The 27,214-nt window shown below is 35.7% G+C and overlaps 1 long non-coding RNA gene across 1 annotated transcript in view; it reads left to right on the plus strand.

Annotated features, from left to right (window-relative positions):
* Positions 1-624: 624 nt before the first annotated feature.
* Positions 625-27,214, plus strand: part of LOC119518936 — a 29,741-nt gene continuing 3,151 nt past the window's right edge. Inside the window, exon 1 of the long non-coding RNA XR_005213897.1 lies at positions 625-747. This is a non-coding gene — a long non-coding RNA (uncharacterized LOC119518936). The remainder of the gene's footprint in view (positions 748-27,214) is intronic.

The following is a 27,214-nucleotide window of genomic DNA, read 5'->3' on the forward strand; positions in this document are numbered from 1 at the left end:
ATCCTGTTTCCATCAACAGAAGTAGAATATTCACACATAATTGAAGCATATGTAGGAAATAAAACATTGCCTCACTTGGTGGTGATCTGGATTTTGATCATCTATTTAAAAAACCATACTGTGTTTAATGTTTTGCTCAGCTACGTAATTTAAATTTCCTGCACAGTAACTACAAATAGCTTTGATTGGTTATCCAAAGGAATGATATTTTGAAATATGAATGAGAGAATTTGTTATTCCCATACAAAGTTTTAGTGAACTGGAATGTGAGGGAGCTGTCTTGCCACACGTGGGTGGTGGTGAAGATTGGATAGTTTTCCCTTTAGAAAATAATGGAGACTCATGGTTTAGAGATGGAACTAGGTTTGAATCGTGGCTCTGAAATTTCTGAGCGAGTTCCAGTGTCATCATTGGTAGAAGTGGGCCAGTGAGAGTAACTACATCACATGGTTACTGTGGGGATGAAATGAGAGAAAGCACGAAGTACAAGTGTGGTATTGAAACTAGATGAGTGCTGATTAAATTGTTGCTTGTTGTGGTAACAGTGACCATGGTGGTGATAGTTGGTTTGGAGTCGTATCAAATTTTCTCTCAAGTAGCAGAAAGGACTTTGGAGTCAGATGGATCAGAATCCACGTTCTGCTACTTATTCATTTATGAGCTTTGAAGGTTGTTTCCTCACCTGTAAAATGGGAAAAATAATGGTGAATACCTTGTTTCTGCCTCTAGAAGTTAAGTACCTGAAAGGTAAGAGCCACGTCTTATCCCTCTTTATGTCCTTCTGGATGCACTGCTGGATACTTAGAGTCTAAAGAAATAGTACCTATTAACTAATTGATTGACTATACTCACAGCCTCAAAGGACAAGAGGGCAGAGACTTCATTCTAAAGAGCCTTGCATAGCACAGTTCAGGGCACATGGTAGATGGTTAACAAATACTTCTTGATTTCAATGGAATTTTATTTATTCTAAACATTCATGCTGTAAGAAGATCTTTGGAGACCTGATAGAGAATGTGGATGGCCTAATCATTATCTGAATTGTTTCTCTCATTCATTATTTGGTTCTAAGGGGAGAACAACTACTATATTGCATATAGCTTACTATACTTCAAGATGCAATTAATTTTCACAATATACTGGTAAGGTAGATAATATTCTTTTTTTGATTATTTAATTCTTTGTTTGTTTTTCTGATGCGTAATCCAAAGTTGGGAAACTATAAATAACTTGCCCAAATATATTATAGAATAAGTAGTAGAAGAGAGTTCAGTACTTAAGCCTGTCTGACTTCAAAGTCCATCCTTTTTTTCCAGTCTTCACTGTATGTAAATTGAGCAAAGATAAAGGAAAAGTAAAGGCACAATCCAGTTTAAAGAGTATAAGAAGGAGATGAAATAGGCTCAAATTTCAAATTAATGTCTGTATGTTAATATCTGTCTAACATTTCCTTTCTTTTCAAAGGATATTAGGCAGCAGATTGTAAAGGAGTAGAAGTCAGAAATCCTGGTTTATAGCCCTGTTTTGCTTCTTATAAGCTCTATAATATGAAGTGAGTCACTTACATAAAATTCTTTGATCCACAAAAAATTTGGGATAATCACATACTCTGTGAGGTAGGCAAGGCAAGTATTCTCTGTTCATCCAGCCTTTTCACTCAACTTTTATTTACTGAGCAATCACTATTTACAGGTACTATCTAAGCCAGTCCTTTCTGTGATGATGGAACTCTTCAATATCTGTGCTAACCAATGATGTAACCACTGGCCACATGTGGCTTAATTTTTTTTATTGTGGAATATAACGTATTTACATAGAAGTGTTACCTTTCCAAGTATAATTCAGCCTGCCATGATTGTTCTAAGAGATGTGAGATGACACATATAAATGTCTTTGGTAAATTGAAGAGAAGGATACAAATGCAAAGTACTGATTCAAATAATATAACTGACTGTTATGATGATAACAAATGGATGAAGATGAGTTTAAAAAACAAAAACGTAAACAAATCAGAGGCACACAGCAAAGAAGAAGTAAGATCCCTTTTACTCCTGTTTTCGAAAGCAGCTTTTTGTCATGAATGCAGGTTGCTTGGGAAACCATTGCTAGTGGAGTACAAATCCCTTGACTACCAGCTCTGCCCACACCTCTCCACTCCCACTGCCAACCCCATCCGTGCACATACACACACACACAGTTCACACTGTTTCCTTAACACAGACTCACTTCACAAAATGTTCCTAGGGATAGGCCCAAAGGGCTTTGAAATGGACAATCAAAAGGTTGAGGGTGCCTCCTGGAAAAAGAAGGAACAACAGCTCATACAGTTATGTCAAGTTCACCCTGTTTCCTGGTCAAAAAGGAAGATTTATCTGCAGAAGCAGAGACAACGAGGAAGGCCATTTCTTAAACAGGACCAACAAGAAAAATTCATTATGTGTCTGTAGAAAAAGAGGTCCTCCATCGAAGCATTTGGTTGGAAGCCACAGTGGAAATGAAAGCTCTTCAGCATGTCAGAAAACTCACCATTGGAAAAGAGCTTTTGATTTTCAAAAATACTCTGTGAGGCAGGCAAGGCAAGTATTGTCTGTTCATCCAGCCTTTTCACTCAACTTTTATTTACTGAGCAATCACTATTTACAGGTACTATCTAAGCCAGTCCTTTCTGTGATGATGGAACTCTTCAATACCTGTGCTAACCAATGATGTAACCACTGGCCACATGTGGCTTAATTTTTTTTTATTGTGGAATATCACATATTTACATAGAAGTGTTACCTTTCCGAGTATAATTTAACAAGTAGAGAGCAAATTTCAAAGAATGCTATAGGTTACAGTACCATAGTTTCAGTTGTTTCCTTATTGTGAAATATAACATATATACAAAAAGACGATAACTTTCAAATTACAATTTAACAAGTAACTATATAGCAAATTTCAAAGAATGTTATGAGCTATAGTTCCATCATTTCAGTTCTTTTCTTCTAGATATTCTAATACTCTAGCAACTAAGAAAGAGAAAATTATATAGAGATTCAGTATTCATAGTCCTTTGTTAAATTCTATCTTGTCTGTTATTTTTAACTGACATTTTTGTAAGCAAGGAAACAAAATCTCAACATGAGTATTTCATGCTTTCAGCAATAGCTCCCTAACCCATCCCCACCCTTCCTTCATAGCACAGCACCAAAACCACTCTCTGTGCCTTGCCCTAATTTTCATAAGAACCACTTTAAGTGGCCAGCTTGCTTTAACTCTCATAACTACCATATCCCACAGGTGAGTCTGAAGACACCCTAGACTGAATGTACAGTTTTCATATTCTGGTTCCAAAAAGCTTGTCTTGTCTCATCATCTACCCAGATCAATGTCTCTAATGTGTTGCTGGCTCTCTTCTGCAGAATTTTATAATATGTCGGGCAGGTGAGGCATAAATCTGCAGGAGCCAGCAAATCAGATATCCTTGAAAAAACATCCTAGGGTGAGAAGAAAGAGAAGCATGCCAAGCTAAGAACAGGGATGGGGATTTTATAGACAAGTGAAGAATAAAAGAAAAAACAAGGATTCCTTGTTCATGTCTTTCCTAATATTTTAAGGGCACAGATCAGATAGCAATAATATAAATACTAATAGCTAAAGATTTTTGAGGACTTACCATGCACCAGGTTCTATTCTAACTACTTCATGTGTATCACCTCATTTAATTCTTCCTCAATCCTTAATTTACAGATGAAAAAGCTGAGGCACAGAGAGGTTATGTAACTTGCCCTGGACCACACTTCTTGTTAGGATCAGAGCTAGAATTTGGAGCAAGGCAGTCTGGTTTCAGAGCCTTCCCTCTTAACCACTAGCTCTGCTGTTCTCAATACAAAGCTGCCACTACCATTGCTACTGCTAATTCTACTACTAATTCTTCTACTTTTTCTCCTCTTTCCCTTCTTTTCCTTTTTACTATACCACTACCACATCATACTGGTTTAGAGCCCAATTTCTGAGGCCACACTGTTCAGTTTTAAAATTCTGAAACTTAGCAGTGAGTTGGCAAGTCACTTAACTATTTCGTGCCTTAGCCTCATTCATAAAATTAAGGTGATTAGGGTACATACTTCATAGGATTATTCTGATTATTAAACAAAGTAATGACATTTAGAACAGGACCTGGCATATAGTAAGCTCAATATATGATATATTGTTACCATCTTAGCTTAGTCAGGGCAGTTCATATGGTATTCTGAAGGTTTGTTTGTAATTTATTTTTATGGCTTCTGTTTCAACTATTCCCTAGAATACCCGATCAGGGCAAACCATTAACTCTTGATCTAATAGGCTATGGGTATCTCTCCAAAACAATAAAAACAATGGAACATTTAGGTAATAACACTGGACTTATTAAACCAGCTGCTCTCACAACTCTCTAGAAACTAAAAATTCATGACTGCACCAGCACATTTATACAGATCCAGTAGATATTCATTGAATATCTGTGATGATGAATGATACAGTATAATTTGCCTCTTAATTACCATGAAAAATTTTAACTCAAGCACTAAACAATGAGCTTTCTCTGGAGAAAATGAATTTGCCTGACATCAGCAACGTAAGAGTAATTTTAAAGCAACTGGCACAGCACTGTGTGCTGCCTAATTTTTACTTTAAGCTGTTGAAGATTAAGATGCCAAACAAGTTACCCACTGCAGATCTAAGCCACTGGAAACGGGATTAATATTCACAGTGTATCATTCTCTCTAATGGAACTTAATTTGAAGTTCTGCTTCACACATAAAAATCTTGGGTTTTCTCATGCTCTTGATAGAAATAGGGGCTAGAAGGTCTAGATTTAAGTTATAAGTGGAAGGATTCGATTTGGCCTGAAGGAAGAATGCTTTATTCTCTCATAGCTCAGCTTTACAAGAAAGATATTTCCCTGCAAAGTAAACCTTACTCTCCCAGATGAGAAAAGCCTGTCACAAGTGCTGTTCCATAGTCAGCTTTGAATTCATGGAATCAACCTCCATCTGTCAACAGGATCAAAATCTACAAAATGCAAAAAACAAAAAAAAAAAATACATGACCCAACTAGTTCAAATGTTCTTATGATATGCTTAGCAGATATTTGTCATAATTTTAAATGCATGCATACATTTATTTAGTTAACATTTATCTCCTTCCACTGCCTAGTAAGTTCATCTGGCACATACTATGCATTCAATGATTATTTGCTGAATAAATTAGTGAATGAATGAAGAGCTTTAAAACTGATTGTATCCAGATGTTCATGTATTTATTCACTGAACAAAATGTGTGTCAGTCACTCCAAAGGATACAGCTCTTGGTAAAGCACACAGTAAGATAATGGACAGACTCTTCTTTCTGGCTTTGTCAAATAATAGCAATTCTCTGCTTGCTAGAAGTTTTGGCACCTACACAACAGCTAATAATAATAACTATCATTTTTTTTCATGTGCCAGACAATTTACATGGATTATCTTGTTAAATTCTTACAATAATATTATGAAATAGGTGTTATTGTCCTCATTTTATAGATAAAGAAACTGAGAACTAAAGAGAAAATAGCTTACTCAAAGTACAAGATTACAAGTGGTTGAATGGACATTCAAAATTAGGATCATCAAATTCCAAGGGCTGTTTTGTGATTACCCTGAGATTTTCCTGTTTCATAAGAACTCATCCTTCCGTGACTGTCCTTTCAGAATGTCTATTAATTCAAAGATATCCTTCCTGCTATTAATTACTCCTCTAATATCATAGGACTAGGCAGTCAGAGTTCCTCAAACTTTTCTATCAAACATTGTCTTTTGTTTGGGCATTTAAAACACACTAACAGTTTGAGGATGCACATCACATTTCAACAGGAGTCATCAAATCATATGAAATTGTCATCAGCCTGGAAATGTATCAAACTTACAATATGAATCTATTTAGTCTTTAGCTGATTAATAAAGTTCAAAATATTATTTCTATCTTATTTATTGATAAAAGGGATGAATATTCCATATCATTAAGCTTAACTTTTATTGCCACATTTTATAATCCATATACTTATGATAAGTGCACCCTAATTTTTAGTGAAAATGATTAGTCATGAGAAGTCATTTAGAAATAAGATCATTTTTTTCTACCAGTTTAACATCTAGATGACTTTCAAAATTGTGAAGAGCCAGTTTATTCAGCTCTTCTGGACAACATAAAGGATTATCATATTCCATGGGCTCCTCAAACAGAAGTCCACAATTTAAGGTGAGAAAAATATTTTTAACCTGATTGAAGACTTTCTCTTCAGCAGACGCAAAATAGTCAACACCACCGCTAACTCTAAATGTGAACAAATTAGGGTGTGAACATGAAAATGACAATTCAAAATATCAAATTACAGATAAAATTTTAAACCCACACATACCCGAGCATATTTTGTACATATTTTCCATCAAGAAAAAATCCTACCTGGTCTTGAAACCAGTAAGGGTTGTAAATTCTCTTGAACAAATGGACCATTTTTACCCCAAGTGACCTGTAAAATTGATTGGGATTACTTTTCTTGCTGGTTGTTAAAAGTTAGAATCAGGTTCGTGGGCTCTGTGGTACATGTCCTTTTATGTTAGCCTCATCTATGGTTCTTTTTTATGCCCCTACCCTAACTCTTACATATTCTTTTTCACTTATTTAAATTTTAGTTACTTTTTTTAATACTTCATATAATTTATTCGACTGCCTTAAAATACACAAAAGGGAAAGCAGATTAATTATTTAAATAAATTTTTTCAGATTCTTCTAAAATTTCTTCAGATTCCAGTAGAGACAGAATGCATGAAATATTAAAAATCATACTACCAAATTAGAAAATGCCCTAATGTATATGTATCATAAATTCTGCCAAATAAATGGCAATCATTTCCCCACTCACCTCTTTAGTACCCATGGCAAATATCAGTAGTTGATAATGGAACTTTTTCAGTGATCTGGGAGTAAGTTTCAGATGCTTTCTCAAACACGGCACACCAGAAAGCCGCTACCAATTAACGGGTTGATACAAGAAGTGAAATTTATAGATAATTTTTGGCATACATAAATGAAGAATCTCTCATAAAGGACCAAGGGTGTTAGTGATGAGAAGCAGAAACTACCTCTACAGTTCCTCTGACCCTAGAGTTACATTCATTAACACGTGGCCCACTACCTGACAAGGATGCTTAAGTGTTCGGTTATTGTGCCTCTCTTATTTTTGGCTCTTATTTGGGGCTAGAAATCTATCATCTGATAGCTTCCATCCATCAGTCCTAGTGCTTTTCAGAACCACATAGAATGAATAAAAGGGAAAATAATTTTTCCATGTAACAGTCCTTCAAAATTTTAAAGAGAGCTATCATAGTTCATCTTAGTTGTCATTTTTTCTAGAAATAATATCTCCAGTTCTGCCTGTGGCATGCCTTCCTGAACCTTCAGTCATTCAACAACAAATATTTATTATGTGTCTTCTATGCTCTAGGACTAGGCTAGGAAATGAAGAAATAACCATTCATATAACAGACATGGTCCCTGCCCTCATGAAGCTGACAATCCAATAAGATAAGTACAATCCAGTAGGCTAAGAACCATGAAGGAAAAATAGAGGATGCCATGAGAAGACTTGGAAGGTTTTCTTGAGGAAGTATCAGTTAAGCTCAGATTAGAAGAATGAGCTGGAGTTAGCCAGAATTCAGTGTGGATGGGACAGTCAGCGAGAAACAACACAGCATTCTAGACAAAAGGACCAACACAGGCAAAAGCAGTAAAAGAGGATAGAACTTGCTACACGTCAGGAATGCAGATGGAAATATGATTAACAGTGGTGCAAATGTGATTCTAGAGAGGTAAGTAGGAGCCAAACCATGCTAAGCTTTTTGGCCAAGTTAAGAATTTTAAACTTCAGCCTATGAGTAATAAGAATAGGAAAGAAATATTTTAAGCAATGGAATGATGACTTAAGATTTACATTTAAATAAAAGCATCTTTTTATTGAAGTGTAAATTGTATACAGAGAAGAGGAAGAAAATTCAATAAATTATCTCAAAGTGAAAACAACTATGTATCACCACTCAGATCATGAAAGAGAAATTAAGACACCCAAGCACCTGCTCCCCAGGTTTTCTTACAGTCTTCACTCCTTCCCTCCTCTCCAAAGATAACCACTATCATGGGATCAAACATCATAGATTCATTTTATCTGTGTTTGAATTTATATAATTTGAATGATACAATCTGTATGCTTCTGTGTCTGGCTTTTTTTCCAGTAATAAATTGTGAGGTTCATCCATACTGTTTTGCATTGCTGTCATTTTTTCATTTTTTTTCCACTTACTGTATAAATATACTACTACTTATTTATTCGTTCTATGTAATGAGCATTTTGGTTGTTCACAGTTTGGAGCTATTTACCAGTTGCAGTGGCTGCTCCAGAACACTCCATTCCCCTGTGCACAAATGGCTTCCTACTGTAAGCTCCTAGGACTTTCTGCCTGTGAGCTTTCTCTAGCATGTGCAGTGCAGGTCACAGATGCTGGGGAGTAGTTGTTCATGAGAGGTGCCCTCACCAGTGATGGACTATCCCAGCTTCCTCATTGTTCAGATGGGATAAGTCTGAGACATCTTCTAAACTGCCTGCCAGAAGTCCCCAGTGGAATTAAGTCCCAGATGCCTACAACAATAACCTGCAAATTAATAACTCCCTTTACTGGTTTCTTTCCTTCCCTGTCTCACCGCCCACTCCCCTCCACTCCCCCACTGGTTCTTCCTTTGACCACCTCCCAAACCAACTACTTGCTCCAATGCTTATTCTGTGTCTGCTTCTGGGGCCTCTAACCTAAGATACAAGTATGCTGATATGTACATTGTATTCACAGCCAGTTGACATGTACACAAACTTCTGTTGGCTATATACCCATTTTGGAACAGCTGAGTCATGGAATAGCAGTTGTTCAAATTCAGTAGAGAGATTAAAGAGATTTCCAAAGTGGTTGTTCCAATCTATACTTCCGTCAGTGATGTGTGAGTGTTCCCATTGCTTCAAAACCTTACCAACACTTGATGTCACCAGTATTCTTAATTTTAGCCATTCTAGCAGAGTTGTGGTGGTATAAATTGTGGTTGTTAATTGACAATTTCTAATGACTAATGAGACTGAGCATCTTTTCAGAGATTTCCCAACCATTTGGATATCCATTTTTGTTCATGTTTTTTGTCCATTTGATATTGGATAGGCTATTGTTTTTTATTCATGTGAAAGAGTATTTTTATATATTATGGATATGAACCCATTGTCAGTTACATGTAAGGCAAATATTTTCACCATTCTATGGCTTGTTGTTTTATTTTCTTAATGGCATTATTTGTTAAACACATGATCTTAATTTTAATGTAGCACAATTTATTAATCTTCCTTTTGTGGTTAATACTTTTCATGTGCATGGAGTTATTCTCCTTTCTTGTCTTCCAAAAGCTTTATTATTTTATCTTTCACATTTAGATCTACTTGGCCACATGTTATAAAATTATTTGTATGATGTGAGGTGGAGATTCAAGTTTCATTTTTTTCCCACATATGTCAATTGACCCAGCACCATTATTGAAAAGATTGATCTTCTCCATTGTTAGACCACTCTTTTTCATATGTATATTTGTGTCCATGTATTCATGGGTTTGCTTCTCTTCATTGGTCTGTTCATCTATTATTAAACCAATAAAGACCAGACTGCCTTAATCACTCTAGTTTTATAATAAACATTGATATCTAGTATGCAGAGCCTTCTTATGTTGTTCATTTTCAAGTTTGTCTTGGCATAGAAAAGTTGTCTTCTAGATTCTGCCTTTCCAGCTTTAAAACTCCACTGTGATTTTAATTGGTATTACATTAAATCTATGGATCAATTTGGGAAGAACTGACATCTTTAAATTATTAAGACTTCTAATTCATATGCATGGTGTTCCCCTCCATTTACTTAGGTTTTTCTTTCATTTCTCTCAGTAGTCTGTTATCGTTTCTGTTTAGAGCTCTCACAAATTTTTAAATTACATTTATTCCTGATGAATTTGAATTTTTGTCATTTTAAATGGTACATTTTCAAAATTTCATTTTCTGTTACTAGAATATAAAAATACGATTGATTTTTGTATATTGATCTGAAATCCAGCAGCCTTACTAAATTCACTTGTAAGTTCTAAAAAGACATCTGCAGATTCTTTTCTGTAGTTTATATGCACAATCAGGTCATCTGCAAATAATAATAATTTCTTCCTTTCCAATCTTTACATTTTTCTTGTCTTATTACATTAGCTAGGACTCACAGTATAAGGCTGAATAATGATAGTGAGCATTCTTTTTTTACACAGATTATAAGAAGGATGGCTAGAAACATAAAGCCAATTTTATTTCTAATTATATGTTCATCAGGTAGGCTCTTGCTACATAAGTACCACACACAACTGCTGCCTAAAGTTAATGAAAGAAATAAAAATCATTATTTTCAAGCTGTATGATTGTATCTTTATAGTTATCTTCTATCAAAGGGTCTAAAAAATGCATCTTATGAAACAATAAAAGAAAGCATAAAAAAACATGATAATAGCCAGTATTAATGAAAATGTAGTAGAACTACTCTCTCATATATTTTTGGTAGAATTATAAATATACACACCCTACTATAAAGTAATTTGAGTACCATGTATCAAAATTTAAAGTTATAGTTCCAAGAGAGCAGGAGACTTCAGCTATACCAAAGTAAACCCAAGAAATGCATTTAAAAATTCTTTTATGTCACTTAAGATTGTATGACTCATGAAATCTTGTCAATTCTACCTTCTAAATAGCTCTAATTCCTTCCATATCCACTGTCACTCCATATATACGACAGTCAGAATTGCTGAAATAAATTACTACAAGAGTCCCCTGAGTGATTTCCTTACTTCAGTCTTGTCCCTCCAATCCATTCACCTCAATGTCCCTAGATTGGCCACCCTAAAATAGAATTCTAGTCATGTTAGTCCTTAATTTAAAATTCTTACAAAGCTACAGTAATCAAAACAGGATGGTACTGGCACAAGGACACGTAAATTGGCCAATGGAATTGAAATGAGAATTCAGAAATAAACTCTCACACCTATAGTCAGCTGATTTTTGACAAGGGGGCCCAGTTCACTCAGTGGGGAAAAAATAGTCTTTTCAACAAATGGGGCAGGGAGAACTGAATAACCATAGACAAAAGAAAGAAGGTATATTGTTTTTTTTTTAAAAAAAAAAAAACATATTTTAATTATATAAAATGCAGATCTGTTTATTCAAAAGATAGAGTAAACTTTTGTATTGTAGAGTGAGTACTGATGCAGAAGTAAAAACCTAAAAACCTTTCAGGATCTTTGTTTTTCCCATTGCTTTGCTTTGTTTGGAAATTTTTTTTTATTTGATAAAGTGTTTTTTTTTTTTAAAAATAAAAGAATGAAGGTAGACCCATACCTTATACCATATATAAAAATTTACTAAAAATGAATCAAATTCCTAAATATAAGAACAAAAACTATGAAACTCCTAAAATAAAACATAGGGAAACATCTTCAGGACCTTGTGTTAGACAATGGCTTCTTAGACTTTACATCAAAAGCACAAGCAACAAAAGAAAAAAATAGACAAGTGGGCTTCAACAAAATTTAAAACTTTTGTTCATCAGACTTCATCAAGAAAGTAAAAGCACAACCTACAGATGGGACAAAATATTTGGAAACCATACACCTGATAAGGAATTAATACCCAGAATATATAAGGAACTTCTACAACTCAACAACAAAAAGACAAACAATCCAGTTTAAGAAAGGGCAAAAGACTCAAATAGACATTTCTCCAAAGAACATATACAAATGACCAATAAACACATAAAAAAATGTTCAACATCATTGGCCATTATGGAAATACAAATAAAATTACCATGAGATACCCCTTCACACCCACCAGAATGGCCACTATCAAAAACAAAAAAAAAACAAAACAAAATAAATAAAGATTGGAAAGGTTGTGGAGAAATAGGAACCCTCATATATTGTCAGTGGGAATGTAAACTGGCGCAGCTGCTGTGGAAAACAGTTTGATAGTTCCTCAGAAAATTAAGTGCAGAATTACCATAGGACATGGAAATTGAAAGCAGGAACTCAAACAGATATCTGAAGTTCATAGTGGCATTATTCACAATTGCCAAAGGTGGAAGAAACCCAAGTGTCTCTCAGCAGATGAATGGATAAACAAAATGTGGCCATAAAAGGGAATGAAGTTCTGATGTACACAAAAATATGGATAAACCTTGAAGACATCATGTTGAGTGAAATAAGCCAGGAGCAAAAGGACACATATTTTATGATCTCACTTATATGAAATAAGCAGAATATGCAAATTCATAAAGTCAGAAACTAGACTACAGTTTTCCAGGGGCCAGGTGGAGGTGGGGAATGGGGAATTAATGTTTAATTGGCACAGAATTTCTGTTCAAGGTGACGGAAAAGTTTTGGCCATGGATGGTGGTGACAGAGGCACAAAGTTGTGTATGTAATTACCACCCCTGAACTGTATATTTGAAAGTGGATAAAATGTGAAATTTTAGGTTTTATATAAGTTACCAGGAAAAAAAAAAACATAGAACCGTACAACACAGAGAGTGAACCCTAATGTAAACTATGAGCTGTAGTTAATAGTGTAATTATAATAATATTGTCACATCAACTGTAACTAAGGTATCACACCAGTGCAAATGTTAATGACAGGGCAAACTGTGTGTGTAAGAGAGTATATGTGAACTCTGTATTTCTACATTATTTTTCTGTAAACCTACAACATCTGTAATAAAAACAATACACAATAAAAAAAAAAACACTTTGGCTCTTCACTGCGTTCAAGATAAAGTCCAAATTCTTTAACATAGATTATAAAGATCCTCTATGAACTGACACATTTTACCTCGCCAGCCCCTATTTCTTATCATATCCCCCTCATAGTCAAGATAATCAGTCTTATTGACTATATTCCAAGTTCTAGAACATGTACTGTCTTACATTGGGGTCTTAGCAATTGTTTCCTCTGCCTGATAAGCTGCTATCTCTTCCACAAAACAGTCAAACACACATGCTCACACACGCACAATTTGTCCAATTAACAACCATTCATCAAGAAAATCTCTTAAAAGTTTTCCATAACTTCCCAGGGCTAGGTTAGAAGAGGCTTCTGTATGTACTAACATGGGTTCATAGCTAGAGCAATTTTGCCTCCCAGGAGACAGTTGGCAATGTCTGGAGACATCTTTGATAGTCACAAGTGTGGGGGCAGGGTTACTGGGATCTAGTGGATGTGGACCAGGGATGCTGCTTAACATCCTACAATGCACAAAATATCACCCAACGCACAGAATCATCCAGCCCAAAACATACCACTGAGTTTTACAAACTCTGGCCTAGACTACGGAGTACAAAGTATACCATGGGTCAGCAAAATATAGCCAACGGCTAAATCCAGCCCATCACCTGTTTTCATTCAGGACACAAGCTAAGAATGTTTTTACATTTTTAAACGGTTGATACAAAATCAGAAAAGAATATTTTGTGACACATGAAAAGTTCAATGTCATAAATAAAGTTTTATTGGAACATAGCCATGCTCATTTGTTTACTTATTACCATGGCTACTTTCAGGCTACAACCGTAGAACGGGATAGTTGCAAGAGACAATATGGCTTGCAAAGTCTAAATATTTACAAATTTTTCCTTTACGTAAAAAGTGTGCTGACCCCTGACCTAGACTCTATCACCTGGACTGTAAACTCCTCCAGGACAGGAACTGAGACTTTAATCCACAACACCAAGCATGATGTCTCATATATAGTAAACCTCAGTACATTTTTTCTAAATAAGTGAATTAATGAATTGTCATCTCCATTTGTCCTCCTCTCAAATAATTTTTTTACAAGATAATAAGTAAAGTTTGCAAAGGTGTAATGATACTAATACTCTCATTTATTTCAGGTAAGAGTTTAAATTGATATAAATCTTCTGGAAACAATTTGTAAAAATGTACCAAGAGAAATAAGTAAATTGATAACCCTTTTATGCAATAATTCCACTGCTAAGAAATCTAGCCTTTTAAAAAATTTATCAAATAACATTATAATAGTGAAATATTAGAAATGACCTAAATTTCCCAAGAAAGATAAATGACTAACCACATTATAATGCATCTATAGCATTTAATATTCTACAGCCATTAATGATGACTATTAAGATAACATAGCAACTTAAGAAAATGCAAATATTAATATAAAGTTAAACAAGCAAATTTCAGAGATCATGTAAATATCCTGATTACAGTTGTGCAAGCATGCACAACTGTAGAAAGAAGAAAACTGGAAAGAAATATATCAGAATAATATTTTTTCAGGATTGCAGGTGATTTTTTTCTTTTCCTTGAATTCCAAATTTTTTTTCAGTGTTACTGTGATAATCTTATAATGAAAAAATACCTTTTAAAAGGAAAAAAATGCATATTTTAAATGACTTTAAGTAGCAGTTTTATAATTGTTAATAAAATTATTTATTAAATATATTATTTTAAACCCTTTGTAGTCAAAGATTTTGCAATTTTTGCAGTTACCTGTGGGATTTTCATCAACTAGTGACACTTCTACAGTATCTACCGGTATGTTTTTCATCCAGAAAAATGTCTGTCTGGGAAAAAAATTAAATAGAAATAAACAAGTTTCACAGAGGTCTTCAATCATAAGAATCAGTTCTTTAAATAATTCACTAATTGAAACACGTAGTAGTAGCCATGTATTACACATCACAAAATTGTTACTCAGTATTCTTAAAACTATTACCATGTTGTTCTTTAAAAAATATTGCACTATTACTAAAACAGGGCTCTTTAAAATGGGAACAGTCATAAATATAAGGAAAACTGACGAAGTACTTACATTTTTCCTTTGTTTAGAAAATAATTTTAGGATTAAAATGCACATATATGCATTTTAAACACTTGTTATGAAACCTATTAAATTAAGAACAAATGGGAATATCCTTAAATTAATGAAAGACATCTATTACAAACTAACAGTATGTATTCGATTTAGCTCTTTAAGAGTAGAAGCCTTCTAATAAAATCTAAGAAAGGAATGCTATTACCTATAGTAGTCAATATTGTTTGGCTGTGCTATGCAATGCAATAAAGTAGAGAAAAGAAATTAATAGTACAACATATTGCAAGAGAAGAGAAAATTTTATTTTTATATACAGGGGACATGACAGTCTACTTAGCATGCCCAAGAGAACCAATTGAAAATTTTAGAAACAATTTAAAAAATTGTAGATACAAGATTAGTAAGGAGAGAAAGGGAGAGAGACTTTTCTGTAAACCAACAAAAATTATTTGGAAAATGTAATGATAAATGATCTCATTCAAAGGGAACTGTATAACATATCTCAGTATAAAGTGAAAAAGAAAAATTCCGACACCTCTCCAAAGTATATTCTAGAATTTTATGGAAGACATAAAATAAAACCTAAGTAAATAGAGAAGCATACGACGCTCTGGATAGGAAGACTCAACTTGAAAAACGGGTTCTAGAGGTCATCTGGAAGAAGAAATGCAAAAAAAAAAAAAAAACCAAATAGCTAAAACAGAAGAAGGAAGAGGAGGTGAAGAAGGGAGAAGAAGAAGGAAGAAGGGCAGAAGAGGAGGGGGGAAAAGGCTAATATAAGATAAAAGTGGTACTTCAGATCAGCAGGAGATTGCTTATCTTTGGGGGAAAAAAAGATTTAAGTTGGATTCCTACCTCCAATAATACACTAAAATGAATTCCAGGTGGATGACAGATTCCAACAGAAAGGGAAATTTATTTTTATAATATTGGAATGTGAGCCTTCCTACATATGACAAACTCCAGAAGTCAAGAAAAACAAAGATTTGACTACATTAAAAAAAAACTCTTCCACACAATGACACTATAAACAAGTAAAAATCCAAATGATAGAAGGGTAGAAAATATTTTTGGAATATAACAAACCAGAGTTAATATTACAAATCTATAAAAAGCTCCCATGAATCAATAAGTATCAACCAAAGTGACCAAGAAGATAAATAGGCAAAAAATATAAATAGATACTTCACAGGATAAGAAATTGAGATGTCTAATAAGCATATGGAAAAATTTTCACGGTAATTAACAATTTTTAAAAATCCTAATTAATTATCAGCAGCATTTATTTTTCACTTAAAAGTTTAGGAAATAAAAGGAATAATAATGTTCAGTGTTGGTGAGATAGGAGGAATTTGGCACTCTTCTTTACTATTGACAGGGCTGTATATTTGTACAATGTTTTGCACTATCTAGTAAAATTTGCACTATCCAGTAAAATTTGCTTTCTTTCCCTTTTTATTTATTTTAGTTTAATTTTATTCTTCATTGAGATATAATATATATACTCTAAAGTATGTAAATGCATGAATCTTAATTATGCAACTTGATTTTTTACGCATTAAACATCATGTAACCCATCAAGATCAAGTTGTGGTGTCTCCTATCAACACAAATTAGTTTTTTTCTTTCTGGAACATCATGTAAAAGAAATCATAGAGTTAGTGTTCTTTGTTAATATAGTTTCTTTCAGTAGCATGTCTGTGAGATTCACCCATAGATGAGTATATCAGTAGTTTATTCATTTATTCCAGTGTATGAATATACACCACATTCTTTATCCATTTCCTATTGGTAGACATTTGGATTATTTCTAATTTGGGGCTGTTAACTTGAGTAAAGCTATTTTTGAACATTCTTGCACATGTCTTTTGGTGGACATAAACATTTATTGCTCTTGATATTGGGACTCATTAGCTTTAATAGATACTTTCAAATTTTTCCAAACTGGCTGTATCAATTTACATTCCCATGAACAGTGTATGAGAGTTCCAGTTGCTCCACATCCTTCCCAACATTTAGTATGGCCAATCTTTTTAATTTTAACCATTCTGGTGGAAGTGTGGTCGTACCTCCTTAAGGTTTTAATTTACATTTCCCAGGTAATTCATGATGTTAAGCCTCTTCATATGCTTATTAGTCATCCGAATATCCCCTTTTGTGAAGCACCTGTTTCTAATAAAATTTGAAATACATACACATTTTAACCCACACTTGCATTTCTAGGAATCTATTCTACAAAAATAGTCACCTAATTTTGAAAAAAAAAAAAAAATGAAGCATGGTTTATAATGCCAAAACACTGGAAATAGCCCCCATGTTCCTGTTTAGGGAAATATCAGGAACTAGGCAGCTGTCTGTACACTGATGTAAATCCATGAAAAAAACTGAACACTTCTCTTGCTCCTACATGTTATACAGAGCAGAACCAAGAGGGAATCTCCTAGCAGATTAGGAGACATTTTATTTAGAGGTCTACCACTGTATGTATATACAGTAATCTTTAAATGTTTTATGAAAATCTCTTTAAAATACACTGCATATATCACTGCCTTCTTAAGTAGATAATTATGACCACCAATCAGCTTTTTCTTTATCCTTTACCTTTTCTATAGACTAATGCATTAACTGATTCAAACATTAAATATTATTCTTTTAGCTAATTCCTATTATCTTTCAAGTTTCAGGTAAAACATGCTCATTTGTTATATATTTTCTATTTTACCATTGCTAAAACAAACACAAAGAAGGAGAAATAATCAAAAAACAAAAATAATAACAAAAATAAGACGAAACATTTGAATATGTTTAAACAAAATATAAACTAAATCAGGAATATAGAGATTCTTTTATAAATTAAATCCATAAATTTTAGGATGATGCTTTATAATACAGATTTAGACTGCTTAGAAGCATTTACCTCCTAGTTTTTGAATATCATGTTTCTAAAAAGGCTGTTGTAGAATAATTATTTAAAAGGAAATTTGACTGCCATTTCCTTCTTAAAACTTTTCAATTGTTTATGGTCATACATACGATGTCTCAAATCCATAATACGGCTCACAATTTGGCCGCTGCCTGATCCTCCAGTTTCATCTTCCATCATCTCCCCTTATGCTCCCTAATCCAGATTACTCACAGTTTATCAAACATATATGCTCTCTTGCACCTTTAGGCCTGTCCACATAATTGCTATCTACCTGCAAAGCTCATCTCTATCCCCCACACCTCGACCTTATCTCTGTCTAGCTAATACCTATCCATCCTTCAAGTTTAGCTAAGGCATCACTTCTTCAGGAAGAACACGGAGATACACTGAAGAATCTAGAATATAGGTTACGAGGGAATGGGATACAGGTAGGGAATGAGGAGTTAATGCTCAAATTGTGCAGAGTTTCTATTTGGGTTGGTCATAAAGTTTTGGTAATGAATGGTAGTGATGATAGCACATTGTGAATGCAATTAACAGCACTAATATATGCAAATACGGTTAAAAGGGAAAATTTTAGGTTGTATTTATGTTACTAGAATACATTTAAAAAAAATAGAACTGCACAACACAAACCGTGAACCAATTGCAAACAGTGGATTATAGTTAATGATTCAATTATAAAAATGTTCTTTCATGAATTGTAACAAATGTACCACACTAATGCAGTGTTAATAATAGGGTGGTATGTGGGAGCTCTGTATTTTATGCATGATTTTTTTGTAGTACTACAACTTCTCTAATTAAAAACATATACATATATATAAACTTTTAAAAAAGATACACTAGCATATGGTCCTACCGAGGACTTAGACAAAGCACTTAACATATTTACAACTATTTAGTCAATCTTTGTCTTCTCTGACAGAATATAGGCTCCATGGGTGCCCTAAACATGCCTGCCTTATTCACCATTTTATCTCCAGCCCCGAGCACAATGCCTGTCAATCAAGTGCTCAGAAATGTTTGTTGAACTAAATTTAACTGATTGCAGAATTCCAAATAGGTGAAATGTTACTATATTAGTATTCATTACTGCACATGAGCTCAGTGACATTCTTGAAGAAAAGGATCCCAGAGTTGGAGAAATTAAGTCGGAATTAGTTTCATAAGTGGGAATTAGCATAGCTGATAGGGAAAATCATCAATGTTTCAGAGGCCAAAGATGAGAAGCCACCTGCCAAGAATGCAGGTTATCATTGTCGTCCAATTATAAGAATTGATATGAATCGGTAAGGAATCAAGTGACTATTAATTCATCATTTCTATTATTACCTGTAGTGTCAAGAATGCTCCACCACTATCAACAAGGTACACATTTGCAAGGTGGCTCTTGATTGCAATGTCTTATGCTCCAAGTTGTTTCTTCACTGTAATTGGGTGTAGTGGCCCACCCTTCACTGCTGCATCATTTGCTATTAACATACACCAAACTCCATATATCTTTTCAATTCCTATAGGATTATATGTAAATAATTATGTAAAATAAGAAAAATATGCGTGGTTTATACACAACTGCTCTCATCTATTTTCTCCATGTTCATTTCTTATACCTCAAAATATTGTAAAGTTGGCTCAGTCATTAACAGCTGTTGCAGAAGAGCTAGCATTGGTGATTTCTGAGGCAGCCTACATCAGTTTCTTCTACTGCACTCTCATGTTTTAACTAAGTTAAACACAATTTTACACTGAGCTCTTAAAAAAAGGAAAAGAGACACATTTTGGGGATATGTGGTAGATCATAAAAGTCGCCAGAAATTCTTCTCATCCCTTTATCCACACCCTTTTGAAACGGACTTTGCAGCTCCTCCCTATTAGCTGGAGTCTATTTCTCACCCCTTAAATCTGGGCTTGGTCATGCATTAAATCTGGGCTTGGCCAATGGGGTGTGAACAAAGAGGCATGTAGCCCTGGTTGCTGCTGGCAGCCTTCTTATAACCATGAAGGAAAACAGCCTGAGGACCCCATTGCAGCAATCCGCTCTGTAACCACAACCTAGTCTTAGAATATTCTTTCATCTTCCTACTCTTATCAGAAACCTTGATGCAGGTGACATTGTAGTGTAATTTCAGATAGTGATAAATGCTATGAAGTGAGGTAAGGATGACACAGTAGATAGAGTGGTCAAGAAACCCCTCTTTGAGAAGATGACATTCGAGAAGAGACATCAATGAAGTGAAGGGTATGCAAGGTAAAGAATCTCAGTGGAGAGGGAACGGAAGTTTCCCAGTCCCTGAGGCCAAAAGTTGTTCTAGAAGCAGCAAGAAGGACCATGTAGCTGAAATGGAATGGGCAAGGCAGAAAATAGTAGGGATGAGGGAGTTGCATAGGCAGTGCCAGATCATGTAGGGCCTCATAGGACTTTGGATTTCATTCTAGTAAGATGAAAAGTCACTGGGGGTTTTGACAAGAATAGCAATGTGATCTAATGGTTTTAGAGCATTACTCTGGTAGCTGTGTGTAGAACAGACTAAAGGGGGGCAAACAAAAATGCTGAGAGATCAACTGTGATACCCAGTGCTAAGGATGCAATGACAGGCAAGAGGGTCAGATAAGAGAGTGACAAAGAATATGAGCTCTGGAGTCAGCCTACCTGAGTTTGAATCCTGGCTCCCTCATCTTATGTTGTGTGACCTTGGGCAACTTATTTAATGTCTCTGTTTTTCAGTTTCCCTATATAAAAATGGGGAGAAGGATAATTATAGTACTTACCTCCTAGGGTTATAGAAAAGTTCAAATGAGCAAATACATGTCAAGTGCTTAAACCAGTGCCTGGCACAAAATTGGTTCAGTATAAATGTTAGCTATAAATATTACAGAGTGGGGAAGTGTTCACAGATATGTCAGATGGCACTGGAATTGATTGTTTATGAGGGCTATAGGGATCTTTAGTACAAGGTGCTAGGGAAGCTCAGAGAAGGAGTTCCCACCTAGTCCTGGGTGGGTGGGTGGGGTCAGCACCGTTGCTTTGGCACACAGTAGGTACACAGATAAATATTTATCATGGTCTTTCCTTTTCAAATAGATCCTGTGGGTTTTGCATTTAATTCCACACAGCGCTATATTTCATATAACAAGAGCCACTACTCTCTGGGTTTATTTGTTACAGAAGTCATCTTCACTTTTAAGTACTGTTTTTTTTTATCAGTATGTAATTTTAGCATTTTATATATTTATTTAAATCCAGTTATTCTTCCAACATAAGAGTTACACCCTAATAGCAAATAGAAACTAAGAAAGATTCAATAGTCCTTATAAATCACAGAGTTGTGAATCTGCATCAAAGGTTTACTAAAGTTACCACAACCTTTGGCCTAAAAGAATCGTCGTGTTCTACAATTTATTAGCAGTGAGTCATTACAGCAAAGAACATTTTACAGGTTATAGATGGGAATAAAATGAATGAAAGAAATGACCTTGTAAAAAAATGTACTGAATGACTCCATGTAATTACTAAAATACCACCACAGGAGGGCCCAGCATCTTTCCTTGAGTGCAGTGTGTTCTTTGGAAGAAAGACCTCGGGGCTCCCAAGGACAAGCACATAAAGAAGATGAATCACTTTCCAGTTTTCATCAGTGAATCATAGTTGAGATCACCGCTACTTAATTTGAACTATTCAAATGTATGACTCACCACACAAGTCTCTGCATTCTAAATTACAATGACAACAGATTTCGTGATGTTCTATCAAGTAGCTCTTAAAGGGTCTTTCTTCCTGGAACCGGCAGCTTTCCTGGACTAGAACAATGGGCACAGTACATAATATGTATTCCAATAGCCAATTCAGGCCTAAATCCACTAACCCAGCAGCTCTCTGGTAACTGGCTTAATAGAGTCATTTCCTGAAGTTAGAAAGTAGAAAGAAATCTGCCATGGGATAATAGTGCACGTAATAGCTCTGCTACAACCACAGTCCAGAGATGCTCTCTGTCATGGGGAACCTACAAACAGAGCAACTGGTACTCCCTTCTTTTCTCTTATTAAAGAGTTCAGCCCCCACCAACAATTGTCTCCTTTAATCCAAACCATACTGCCATCCTGGGAGAGCTCCCCAGCCCTGTAGATGACCTATGCAATTCTCCAGTCTCTGACTTCTTTGACCTCCTTAGGGCCAATGACCTTCTTCTCCCATCTCCCATCTCATGTTATCCATACTCCCACACCAATCCTAGATCACTGTACTTCTGTCACTATTTAGAACTATTCCATCTCTTAAATTTTAAATTCAAATACCCCACTCACTAGCCAATAACCTGCTTCCAGTTCTCTCATTCAAATACATATTTTATTCTTTCTTCAACCTCATTGTGATGCCAAGATTCTTCTTCTTGCCTCCCAATTTCAGCCCCTCTTGTCTTCACTTCTTTTGCAATAATAGTTTGGCAGCAGAAGTATAGCAATAACACCAATAAAGATAATTTATTGAGTTCTTAGTTATGCCCAGGCCCCTGTATTAAGCACTTGCCTGCCATACCTCATTTTATCTTCAGGACTACTCTATGAACTAGGTGTTGGGGGGCTTAGCCAGGCCTGCGATGCTAAGCTATTCTAGTGTCTTGAACTGATTACACACTGCTCATTATTACAATGTAACTGCACATGCGAGATGCCTGATCATCGTTCTACAACCTAGGAAATGTAGCATGATGGCACTTGTGGCATAGTAAGAAATTGTGCCTGGAACTTATGCCAGTTAGACCCAGGTAATAGAGATTGCTAAAGGCAGTTTTTGTAGCCTTATAAAATAATTACTCTGGAGTTTGGGTGTGACATGTTTAGGGTATAAGAGACTTGGTAAGCCCCTACTCAGGGCTTCTGGCAATCTACCTCATCCTAGACAGATGAAACACCATCGTCAGCAACCTAGGCAGTCATTCTATGAAGAACTGGGGAAACCTGAGAAGCCACATTCACCTTACATTCCTTAGGTGACATATCAGGGCATCCTTTGTTGAGAATGTATTCTTTGCATTTATAATGTCTGCATATATATGTGTCAGAATTTGCAAATCCTTGCACCTGATTGTAGGCAGGATTACTACAGATAAATTATTATTAGCCCCATTTTACAGATACCATGGTCTAGACTTCATCACTTTAACCACTGTCTGCTTATAATTTTAACTCCCTTCCCTCATAGTAATTCCATTGCACTCAGCTATCCAAAACTCCAACTTGCTCAGCTTTTTCTCCTGACCTGTAGAACCATATAACCAACTTCTACTTGTCTACTTGACATTTCCCCTTGTCAATCCTGTTTACAATCAATCTCAGCATGTCCAGAAATGAAACTAACTCATCTCCCCAAAACTGTTCTCCTCTAGGTTTCCCGTCTTGTTAACTGATACCACCAGTTTACCCCAGCCTCACAAGCTTAAGCCTGGGCAGTAAACTTTGCCGTCGTTCCCGTCCTCACACTCCCCCCATAAACAAATACATTGGTTGATTTTTATCCCAGTATCTCTCAAGTCCATACATTCCTCTCAATTCCCCCATCGCTCAGTTGATATCATCAATATCTCTAATCTGGAAGAGCTCAGTCCTGATCTGCCTTACATTTATCTTTCACCTGCACACATTTTAGATTTTTTTCTAAAGGGAAAAACCAATAGCATTCCTTCCTCAGGTAGATTGAATTATGTGCCCCCCCAAAAACGCAATGTTCTTAATCTTAATCTGTATTCCTGTAGGTGTGAACCCATTATAAACAGGACACTTTGAAAATGTATTTATCAGTTAAGTGTGGAGTCATTTGTGAATAGATCTCCTAGATCCTATTTATGTTGTGGCCAACTGTATCTCAGTGGATCTTAATCCATACTACTGGGGGCCTTACAAAGAGAAGAAATTGGAAGCCAGAAGTCCAGAGAAAACTATATAGGGGAGATCAAGAACATCCTGTGACAGGAGGCCGAGATGCAAAGCTAAGGAATCCCAAGGATTGCTGCATGCCAGCACCAGAATGCTCCAGACTGCAGGGAGAAAGCATGGCCTTCTATCTCCAAACTTTGAGCCAATAACATTCAATGCTGCTAAATTGACCTATTTTATGGCATTATCATAGCAGCCCTGTCAAATGAAGAAACCTCCTTTTAATGATTTTTACCACTGCCCTCAGGATAATGTCCAAATTAACTATAAGACTTTCATTAACTGGTAACATATTTACCTCTCCTCTCCTGCCCATTTGCCCCTTGTATTTTAGTTCCAGATACCCTCTTCAATCCTTTTTTAAATATATTCTCTGTACTCAAAATACTCTTTCTTGCATATACCCCTCACTCCTGTACACATGTACGTGCATATACACCACAGTCCCAACTTGGTTTTCTCCTCATAGCTCTTCAGATCTGAAGACTTTCCTGACTAATCACCCCCCACTTCCGGCTCCATATTTGGATAACAGTCTTCATTTGTGCTTCTGTAATACCCAATATACCAGCACTTAGCACACCACATTATCATTAAAATATTTACTCAACATTCTCCTACCCATATAAAGCTCTTGGAGGGCAGGAAATATTTATCAATCATGTCCAATGCCAAGCCCCAATGTCTAGTAATATATAGAGGATGCTCAATGATATTTTATTTATTTGACTGTCCAAAATTAAATTGAATCGACTGAATGTCTCTGAGAATACATACTATCCAGGTATCCTCTTCAGAGAATCTCCAAGAAGGATAAAGCAACAAAAATTTGAATCTGGAGTTAACCCCTCTTTATAAGGTCTTTTGTTTTTAAACTAGAATCCTATTGTACAGTAAAATTCATTTCATCATTGACTTACAACAAGATTTTATAATGATTGGTAAAAATATAATCTTTTTTAAGACAGTATACTTGCTTATCTGTGTGTGTGTGTGTAGATATATATACACACACATATACACATATATATGATGCATAGAATTATATATCCACAACATGACACTCACATAGACAATTTCTATTACTGGACAACAATTACCACATCTTACAACTATAAATAGCACAAATTTACTGTGTAACAGTTTGAATGAGCCAGGGGTCTAGCACATTGAAACTAGCTAAAGCTGGGCCCTCTGCTGGGGGTCCTCAAAGGTTGAATGAATCAATAGGTCAGCTGGGCTGTGTTCTCATCAGCAGACTCTGGAGAGCGTCTGCTTCCAAGCTCTTTCAGTTGTTGGCAGGATTCGAGTCTTGTGGTGTCTAGGATTAAGGTGCCCCATATCTCTTGCTGGCTGTTGAATGGGGTCATATCTCAGCTCATAGAGGCTACTTGACATGTGGCTACCTACATCTTCAAGTCAACAACAGTACATTGAATTCCTCTCATGCTTCAAATTTCGGCTTCTACTTCTCCAAATAGAGAAAGCCTCTGCTTTAAAGGTTTGTGTGATTAAGTTTAAGCTCACCTGGATAATTTCCCTGTCTTAAGGTCAGGTGATTAGTAACCTTAATTATGTCTGTAAAATCCCTTTTCCCATGTAACATAACTTAATCAGGAAGAAACCCCAGGAAGTAGAGATGATAGAGCCATCTTAGAATTCTGCCTACCTGCCTACCGTCAGTCTCCCCTTCTGGTGCCCATGATTCACCATCTCCATAGTTTCCAAGTTTCCCATTAGAGCAGCAACGTAAAGTCAAAATTTCTATTCTAATCCAGCAGCTTCAAAAGTCCAAAATCTCTTAATGTAAATCATTAAATCAGATGGCAAAGAGGCTCCTGGATAATCCATTAAGTACAGCTCCTAGGCACAATTCCTCTCCATCTGTGGATCTACAAAGCTAAAGGAACAAGTTTTCTGACCTCAACACTCCAAACATATAATGGAGAGACAGGCAGAGGATAACAGTTTTAGCCGTTGCAATTGGAAGGAAGGAAGGAAGGAAGGAAGGAAAGGAGGGAGGGAGGGAGGAAGGAAGGGAAGATAAAAAGGAGACACCAATCCAAAGCAGTTTTAAAATACAGCCAGGCAAATTCCAGCCAGAGTTCTTGACTAGGAATAACCCTCCATGATTCTCAGCTCTGTCCTCTGAGTTCTTGGTTCTGCCTTCCTGGCTCTTGTTTCTGCCCTCAGAGGCAATAGAATTTGGAAAGTCCAACAGTCTTTCATTTTTCTACTCTTTCTGTACCTTTCAGTCCAAGCTGACAGTGTTTCTGTTGACAATGATTTTGTCAAAAGCATTATGGTCCTTGCACAAATTTTCGCAAAGTATCACTCCATTAGACAAAAGCCATGTCCACAAATATTTCTCTGTCTTTGCCTTCTGCTGTGTCTGAAGCTTCTGAGAGGCCCTCTGGTCTGGCTGAAGGGATCTGTGAGTCACAGCCTTAATCTCTTGTAAGGACATTTTGTATGACTGAATGCTTTGACTTTTTGATCTTTCCAAGGTTTAGTAGAGTTGGACATTCCCATAGTCAGTATTTTTCCCTATGCCATGCTTTCTGACATTTGGTATCTTTTGCCATCTGGAAGGCTGAGAATTTTCAAAGTTGTCCAGGGTCCTGGTCCTCTTTATATTCATCAGTTTTCCCTACAATTTATTTCTCTTTTTCTCACATTTTAATAAATGCAGCAAGAAGAAACAAGCCAGTACCTTCAACACTTTGCTTAGAAAATTTCCTTAGCTACATATCCAGGGTTGTCACTTAAAAAAATTCTACTTTCCACATAACTGCAGGACCATTTTGCTAAGTTCTGCCATCACAATATAAGGATTCTTTTCCCACCAGTTTCCAATAGCATGTTTATCACTTCCTTGTGAGTCTTCACCTGCGGCATTAAGGGCCCAGATTTCTAATAACAGTCCATTCATGGTGATTTAGGCTTCTCTAAGCCTATTTAGGTTTTCTCTATAATGCTCCTCACTTCCTTCTGAGCTCTCAATAGCTGCATCTTTGCTGTTCATATGTCTATTAATAGTGTGCTTGAGACAGTTTCAACTTTTTTATTATGAACCTCAAAATTCCTCCAGCTTCAGACCATTGCCTGATTCCAAAGCCACTTCCACATTTTAGTCATTTCTTATATAAGCACCTCACTTCCAGGTACCCGAAATTTGTATTGGTCTTCTATTGTTGCATAACAAATTGCCACAAACACAGCAGCTATAAATAACACATATTTATTATCTCAGAGTTTTGTGGGTCAAGAATCTTGCCCATTTTATCTGGGCCTTCTGCTTAGGGTTTCAAAGACTGACATTAAGTACTGGTGCAGCTCGAGGCTCTGTGTAAGAATT

The sequence above is a fragment of the Choloepus didactylus genome, chromosome 2 (assembly GCF_015220235.1).
Source record: "Choloepus didactylus isolate mChoDid1 chromosome 2, mChoDid1.pri, whole genome shotgun sequence".
Lineage (NCBI taxonomy): Eukaryota > Metazoa > Chordata > Mammalia > Pilosa > Megalonychidae > Choloepus > Choloepus didactylus.